Here is a 9,276-nt window from a genome sequence, read left to right as displayed (position 1 = left end):
TCTCAGTAGAAGTATATTTCGAACAAAACGCAATTTTTAATTAACAATAAAAACCTTTTTGTATTGCAAAAAACAGATTCCTTTCTACTCGTTATAAGTTCACTTTGAGAATTTTTAATCGTATTCCTTATTTAATCACGCCAATAAAGTTCAAATTGATATCAATGTAGACACTAAAATTATGTACAATAATATTTTAATATTATTTTACTCAAATAAAGTTTACTTAAACATAAATACATCGTTCTTGTAAATATGTGAAGCTTGTTGTGGTCGTTGTTATGTAATTTTTGTAGTAACGATAAGATAGTATAACTCTGTTTAAATATAGTTTTTTATCCATATATGTTTGGAAAGTTTTTGGAAAAATTTGTAAAAACAAAAAATATCCTCCTAGAATAGATATTGGAAATTTTTGCATTATTGAAGCATTCAAATCATCCCAAAGTAGGATTGCCTTCCTTAAAAATAATGTTAATGTAATTTCATGCTTCCACTTTCTATTATTTTGTATCCCAACTCAACAGAGGGCTAATAAAGTTGGGGATTCGTTATTATTCGTTTGTAATACGCATCTTTATACGAATAAATAAAAATATAAAAAATAACACTGAATCAACAAATACTAAATTTTATAGAAAAATACCTCTAAATCAGGGAATTGGAAATTGTGGACGAAAAAAAACCACCATGTCTACAGATGAATGAAACTTTTTTGACTTTTGACAGAAAAACATAGGAAATGTGAGAAGAAGTTGACGAAAATCATAAATGAACTAATTTTTTCAATTTCATATTTTTTTCTGCCAGAACAACTAGGCAGTTAGTCAGATTGAAGAAACCAAAACTGACTCCAGCTATTCACCATATATTCTAATGAAAGTTAAAATTTATCTGAAATTTTATCTTAATAGTAAAATTAAGTTTTCTTTATGAAAAATTTTATGTGTTCACATTTTTTCCCCAAACATGTTCAATTACAGGTTACTGACGAAGATAATTTTCATACAAATATACACATTTTCGTATATAAATATCGATGTTAGTTTAAACCGTCTCAATATGTACCGATGAAGATGGCGTTCACAATCGCGGCGCAAGACTGGATCTGAAGCGTTGAACTATCTTGTCTTAATGCAACAAATTATCAAGATACACTACAGTTTAAGTACCAATGTATAAGCATAACTTGGTGCACATAGATACATTTTGGTGATGTGTTCCATTGAGTTAAATAAGATTAATATTTTCATTTTTTTAAGTTTACTTTTTAGGCAACTGACGCAAGTATTACGTTGAATTTACTTTAGTTACTTTCACAGGGAATGAAAATAGAAAAGTTATTTTTCATTTATATTTTATTTATGTTCCTTTAATTATATTTGTTTTATCACAATATAAAAAAATTTAATTGGTCAACTATATTATGAAAATCCCTCTCCTCCAATTTTCTCATCCCTTAACCTTCTTACGAGCTCTTTTTTCTTCTTCTTTCTCATGTCTTTTATAATATATTATTTTTCTCTTTACTGTGTAACATGTTCTCTCATTATATTTGTGAAAAACTTTAACTGGATGTATGTACTATTTTTTTATATTTTCTATTCTTATATAACAACTGTTGTTTTTCCTTAATAAATAAAAAAAAAAATCTTGTGTTTTAATGTTTTTTACTTTTTACTATGTAAATAAAAGACAAGTAATACCAGTCACCGGTTTCATCGCTTTTACGACAGTTTAGATGCTGATATCTTTATTGTAAAATTGAAAAAGGCTATTTTCAGTTAATCATAGTTTTTAAGTACATATTTGAATAATACTTTTTCTTAATACATTTTTTTCTGCAAAGCGAGTGCACATATCAAGTGCGCTTCGTTCAACTCCGTGTTTTCTACTGACTTAATTTGTCCTCAAATGCTCGCGCGTTGGTACGCGCCTTCTAGACGAAACGGTCGCGTGTATTACGCCTGAGATAATCACAGTGAATTCGCCTTTTCTGGACAAGCTCTTATTTTTACCAGAATTTATACAAATATTTTATCTGCAATTTGAAACATATAAAAAAATGTACGCGCGTGAGGATCCGATTGCTCGGCGTTTCATATATACAATATTTTTGTCGTCCTCGTTGGCTGGAAGCGTGGCGTCTTTTGTAATCCGGCTACTTGGTGATCGGGGGTCTGCGGTCGAGTTTGCCCACGTTGACCGGACGTCCAGTGGGCAAAATGGGCCCGCGCAGAGAGAGGACATACGCAATCGATAATTTCTAGAGTAATAATATATGTAAAACAATGCATTTAGAGCATGCCGAAAAGGTGCAAGCTGTAATAATGCCTAGGGAGGATCATCTGAATACTAAGCGATTTTTGATACTACATTGCTTTTATTGTTATTAATTTTGCTTTTGTTTTATGTTGTCTTAAACCTGTATATGAAAAAAATCATTTTAAATTGTAGAAGAAACACCTAATTTACCCAAAGAAAAATATGAAAATATGAATTCCCATGATTTTAAAATATATTTTTTATAGGTGGAACTAATAATATTCGGCCACGTAGTGTAGTGGGTGCATTTGCCTGCCATGAAAGAGGCCTCAAGTTTGATTCCCAACATGGTTGTCATGAAGCATTTATTTAAAAAAAATGTTTTTACACTATAATATTTCATTGTACCTGGACTGGCATCTGAAGCGTAAAGCTGATCATATTACCTTAATGTAACAAAAATGATTGTGATACGCTGCTATTGGTGTATCAATGCAGAGCCCTATGCACCATTAGGTGCGGAAAAGGAATAATGAAATGAATGAACTAATAATTTGGCCACCCGCTGTATATTCTGACAGTTGTTGGCGCTGCAATCGCTCGTTTCTTTGGCGGGAAACAGATTACCCTTGAAGTTTTCTTGCGCATTTGATTTTATCTGTCAGCTTTCACTAAATCAACAATTCGGTATAATGAAAATTAGGTTTTTCATAATTAAAAATATTCTTACGGAGCACAGACAAGTTTATATGAAACAAAACTTGTAAGCATAATATTTCAAGACAAGCCTTCTTTTTGTGTTTTGTCCAAGATCAGGCGTTGACGAGTATCCCTCCAACCAGTTCCCATTACCGCTACCTGCTCTGGTCACTGAATCATTAATTAACAAATAGACGCTGCGCAGCGGTAAGTTCTGCTGTCCTATTTTTTTGTTGCTGATATTCCTTTGAATACATTGTTTTAATTTTTTTATTGCTAAATTACTTTTATTATTATTACTTTATATTTTTAATTGTTTAATAGCATTTATAACAATAAATAAACGATAATTCAAGGATTAAAAAATATATATATATATAATCTTACAAAAAAGAACGTGGCGTGGTTAGCTTTGAGATGACTGAAAATGGGAATCTAGGAGTACTAATGGATGAACATCTATGCTAGCGAGCTCATACTAATGAATTAAGCCACAAAATATTTTTCAGTCTACACTCACTTAAATTTTTTTACCCAGTAATACCAAATACTACCCATTCTAGATTACTATTATTATTATATCTTCATGTTTTTTTGTTTTTTTTTCTATTAAATATGTTTGGTAATTTGAATTTGAATATTAAAAATAAAAAAAAACATTTTATTGGTTGGTTGTAAGAAATTACCATTTGGCAATACGCCCGCTAATATACAATTTACATCATGTACAAAAAGTTAAATAAATTTTTAAAAAACAGATTTTCGTGAAAATTAAAAAGATGAATATGAAAATATATCATTTTCTGTAGAAATTGAAAAATCAATATAAATGCATGTTTTGACCTTTCATTTTGCAGATTTCTAGAGATATTTGGCCTATTAGAGTATTCTGGTCATGTCTTATTGCGTATGCACATGGATATTTTAATCCGATTGCAGATTGTCTCAATTGTTTATATCATCTCCATGCAGATATTTTTATTTTTTATTAAAATCTTAAAGTAGGGCAAACATATCATACATATTGTTATGTGTGTTCTAATAATAACATTGCAAATATATTTAGTTTATAAATTGTTTATCACATATTTTATTTTTATTATTTTTTATTTTAAATTTTGATATGTTTTTTTCTTCATAAATATTTTTTTCCATTTCGTAATACTTTTTAATTGCTTTAAATAAAATTGAATTTTGTGACTTTGCCTTTTTTCCTAAATGGAAGTCTAATTTTGTTCTTTTCTCTAGTATTGTGATCGTGTTCATGCTGGTTCCGATCAATTTTTTTCCAAAATTCTGTTTTTTTATTAGAGTTTAGAGTTGGAGTTGGTAGCAAGTTTTGATTTATATCTAATGTATGGGAGCGAAGTATGGAATTGGAAAAATAATGATGAAAGTAGGTTGAATGCTGTCGAAATGCGATCCCTCAGGCGAATGTGTGGTAAAACGATGTATGATAGGTGCACAAATGTCGAGATCCGTGAAGTGTGTAAGGCTGAGACATGCATTATTGACAGAATTAAGAAAGGGGTGCTGCGTTGGTTTGGACATGTAGAGCGAATGGACAGCGAAAGAACGGCTAAAAGGATCTACGATGCAAATGTTGATGGATGCAGAAAACGAGGAAGACCGAGAAAGACATGGCACGATCAAGTCCATCAAATACTTGAAGATGGACATGTCAAAAGTAGGAATAATCGGCGTCCGTGCATAAGAAGATGTATGAATGTAGAAGAAGCGAGGTCTGTATGCCAAGATAGAGTGTTATGGCGTTCTATCCTCTCTGCCTACCCCTACGGGGAAACGGCGTGATGGTTTGTTGTTGTTGTTATTAGAGTTTATAATTTCATGAACAAATATCATTGTATTGTAAAATATTCTTTGTTTATATGTTAATAATTTCATTTCATTTACCATCGACTTTACCCTAGTGTATCTGTGCCTGTATGTTTTCTTTGTTTGATAAAAATAAAATGCTACTACAGTAGTTAACGTGTAGTTCAATAATTGCTTTGTAAATAGTTTTGCAAGTTTTGATTTACAACTATATCTTCATTGCAGACCTGAAAACACCAGCGAAGCAATAGAATCGATGTCTAATACACTAAATTGCGTGTCAACATGGACAAAAGAGTATGGTTTACTAATAAACCCATCTAAAACACAAATTATGTTTGCGGGTAGTCAAAGATTGCTTAGTAAGCTAGATGTATCTTCACTTAACCCTCTTAATGTCAATGGTACCAATATTCAATACAGGAAATCCGTAAAAAATCTAGGAGTAAAAATGGATGAACATCTCTGCTGGCGAGCTCATACTAATGAATTAAGCCGCAAAATATTTTTCAGTCTACACTCACTTAGAAGGTTGCAAAAATTCTTACCCATTAATACTAAATTCACCCTTGTACAAGCATTACTACTACCCATTTTAGATTACGCTGATGTTTCCATGACTGATTTAAGCTGTGAGCAACTCGATAAACTTGAAAGACTTCAGAATACATGCACAAGGTACATTTTTGGTCTTAGGAAATATGACCACATTTCTGATTATCGTAGGCAACTGAAATGGCTCAAAATTAGACAGCAGAGAGACTATCACTCTCTCTCACTTCTGTTCAATGTACTTCATAGTCCTAACGCTCCTATATACCTACGTGAAAAATTTCAACGCCTATCAGTTCATGGTTTACCTCTTCGTTCTGATTCTCAAGGCACTCTTTTAATACCCATCCACAATTCCTCTTTCTTCTCTAACTCATATAGTGTCCATGCGGCTCGACTGTGGAATCATCTCCCATCCACCATCAAAGATGTTACTACATTATCTCTGTTTAAATCACGTCTGAAGAAACATCTCCTTTCTCTTCCTTAATCTCTCCTCCTTTCTTTTTTCCTCTTTCCTCCCTTTTCCCTTTTCCCATTGAGTAATAGTTTTGATTTATGGTAATTTTTAAACGAATTCGTTTATTTCTATTTTTATAAATATATCTAGCTTTTTAATCTTTTTTTTCTATGGAATATGTTCTGTAACTTGAATTATAAAAATAAAACTTTTATTTTATTGGTTGGTTGGAAGAAATTGCCATTTGGCAATAAGCCCGCCAATGTACAAATAACATTATGTACAAAAAGTTAAATAAATAAAATATTTTTTGTATGATATATCATTATAATACTAGTATTATAATATAAAAATTTTCTTTGTACTTGTATTTTAGTTTTAAAGCTGTAAAGATTTACTCTTGTCCAATTATTATTTTTAGACTAATGTGTAATGAATAAGAAAGCTCTTAAATATTTAGATTAGCCGCATAGTAATTGATTTTATTTATTTTAATTTTACTTATCAAAAGTAAACCACCATTGAACAAAAAAAATACAATGTTTGCAAATAAACCAAAATTAGAGGCCAATTATAGTTTTCTATATATAAGTAAATACAATAAAAAAAGGAAAAAAAAACATACCCGTGAAAAGCCACTCCATATAATTACACAGAAAAAAAATTAAACAACAATAATAATAAAAAACAACATGAAAATATATTTATTTTTTTGTTGACTCTGTCTTAAAAATTTTTTTTAGTGAGCTAATGCGAAGGAGTAACCCCAGATCAGCCTTTCTTCCTTTCTTCTTTCAAACAAGAGACAGTAAATATACATTGTCTAGGTGTGAAGGTGGAATAATTCAGTAACGCGAATCTCACCCACATCAATGAAGTTTCAGCTCTTTTCTTCCAGATGGAAGAATTAAATAAATATATATTTATTCAAACATAGGCAGAATGATGAATGTTACACATGAATGACAGGTAATAAGCCCTATAAATGCCTAGACTTAAATATTCCCTTTTCCAAAATGTTCCCCATCTCATGGCAGAGAAATTTCTTGCTAAAAACTAAAAGCTTTTCTGTGCATTTGTCGATCTGCAAAAAGCATTTGATAGAGTTGACAGAGAAAAATTGTGGAAGGTGTTATTCGAGTATGGAGTGAGCGAATTCTGACACGAGCTATTGCTTCTCTGTATAAAGACAGCACAGCATGGGTTAGGGCAAATAGATCATACACAACGTGGTTTGACATTCATACGGGAGTCAAGCAGGGATGTGTGATGTCGCCATGGCTGTTCAACATGTATATCGATAACTTAAAGGCTTAAGAATGGGAGCAAAAATGGATGATTTAAATGTCAATTGTCTTTTGTATGCTGATGATGCCGTGTTTCTTGCCTTCAACAAAGAGGAACTGCAATTCTTGGTAACAACGCTCTACGATGTATGCAAGGGAAGCGATTTGCTGATGGATCTCGATAAATCGAATGTGATGGTTTTTGAAAGAAATTAAAGTATGACTAAATGTGAAACCACTGTGAATGGAGTTATACTAAAACAAATAGAGGAATTTGTGTATCTGGGAAGTATGTTTACTAGGGATGGAATGACTGAAAAAGATATTGAAAGGAGGGTGAGTGCCGGGAACAGAGTGAACGGTGCACTTAAATCAACCTTGACAAATAAATGTGTAAATGTCGCAAGAGGCAAAATAACAGTTCACAATGGAGTCCTGGTCCCGACCCTGATGTATGGGGGCGAAGTATTATTACTTGGAAAAACAGGGATGAAAGTAGGCTGAATGCTGTCGTAATGCGATCTCTCAGGCGAATGTGTGGTAAAACTATGTACAATAGATGCACAAGTGTTAAGATCTGTACATTATGTAAGGCTGTGGTAAGCATTATTGACAAAATCAAGAAAGGACCTCTGCGCTGGTTTGGATATATAGAGCGAATGGACAGCGAAAGAACGGCTAAGAATATTTACAGTGCGAATGTTGATGGATGCAGAAATAGAGGAAGACCGAAAAAGACATAGCATGACCAAATCCAACAAATACTTGAAGATGGACATGTTAAAAGTAGGAATAATCGGCGTGCATGCATGAGATGTATGAATGTAGAGGAAGCGAGATCTGTATGCAAAGATAGAGTGATGTGGCGTTCTATCCTCTTTGCCTACCCTTATGGGGAAACGGCGTGATGGTTTATTTTGGTTTTCTCCATCTCTGTTGAAACATACAGTTTTTTTTATATATTTTAATACATTTTCAGGTAGCAAATATAAAACAAAATTAATTTTAAAAGTGTTTACAAATGAGGAATATTGCTAAAATAGTCTTTATGCTCCTCTGGCACCCCACTCACTGCAGAGCCGTCATTATGTCGGAGATGGAATTTACATTCGAGATAGGATTTCTCATTCTTCTCAATGAAGTGTTTCTGGAAGGTCTCCTCACATTTCTTCTCAAATAGACAATTAAAAAATCTTCGCCACTAAAGAATGTTGAATGAAAAAATTATGAGAATGAAAAAAGTTTAGCAAAGTCATTGGAATTACATAAAATGAATTTCATCAAAATTGCACCAAAGCATGTGAAATTTTGCATAGTTCGAAGGTATCTCTTTTTCTTTCTATAATGCTATGGCATGCATCAACCGCCATATACATACATGGTGTGTCCAGAAAGTAATGTCATTACAAGTTATTGAACTTCGTGACAACACATTAAAATCCTTCAAAAAAGGCTCTTCGTGCGTTGATGCATCGGCTCCGGCGATTTTTCCAGGCATCGAATGCGCCACGGTAGGCCTTCTCCGGAATGCTCCTACAAGGCTGCGGTACAAGCTGCTTGAATCCCCTTGAAAGTCTCAAAATGCTTTTCTTTCATGGGTCCTTTCAGGCGTGGAAACAAAAATAAGTCGGGGGAGCCAGGTCCGGACTTTAGGGGGGCTGGGGAATTGTTGGAACCCCAGCTTTGGCCAGGTAGTTGGTGACGAGGAAGGCACTGGGGGCCGGCGCGTTCTCACGATGCAACTTCCAGGCGTCTATGATGTCTAGCCGGATGCACTGAATCCTGTGTTTCAGTCTTTTTAGCACGTTGACATGAAATTTAGCTTACCGGGTGGTACAAACTGGTGATAGTCGGCAATTCACATTGATAAAGGTCACACTACTTTCGCTGAACTTATGAAGCCAGGCATATTGAAATTATAGATTGTACTTGACGTAGACAAAAAAAGTTACATATTACGAAGAATCACTTTTGATGTTTCAAGTTTATTTTGAAATATCTGAATATTCATTCACTATTTAGTAAAGAGAATCTGAAACTTTAGGAACCGTAATATATGGCTTGGTATGCGGTAAAGGGTTAATTACTCCATAGAAAAAAATTGTGTGGGATTTTATTATTTATTTTATTTGGTCATAGGGTTTTTCAGAAGCTCGGGGAGATAATTAAAACAGTATG

Source organism: Micrasema longulum, unplaced genomic scaffold (assembly GCF_059751315.1).
Source record: "Micrasema longulum isolate JH-2025_06_02 unplaced genomic scaffold, ASM5975131v1 h1tg001033l, whole genome shotgun sequence".
In the NCBI taxonomy this organism is placed as follows: Eukaryota; Metazoa; Arthropoda; class Insecta; order Trichoptera; family Brachycentridae; genus Micrasema; species Micrasema longulum.
Note: the sequence above shows the minus strand (reverse complement) of the source record.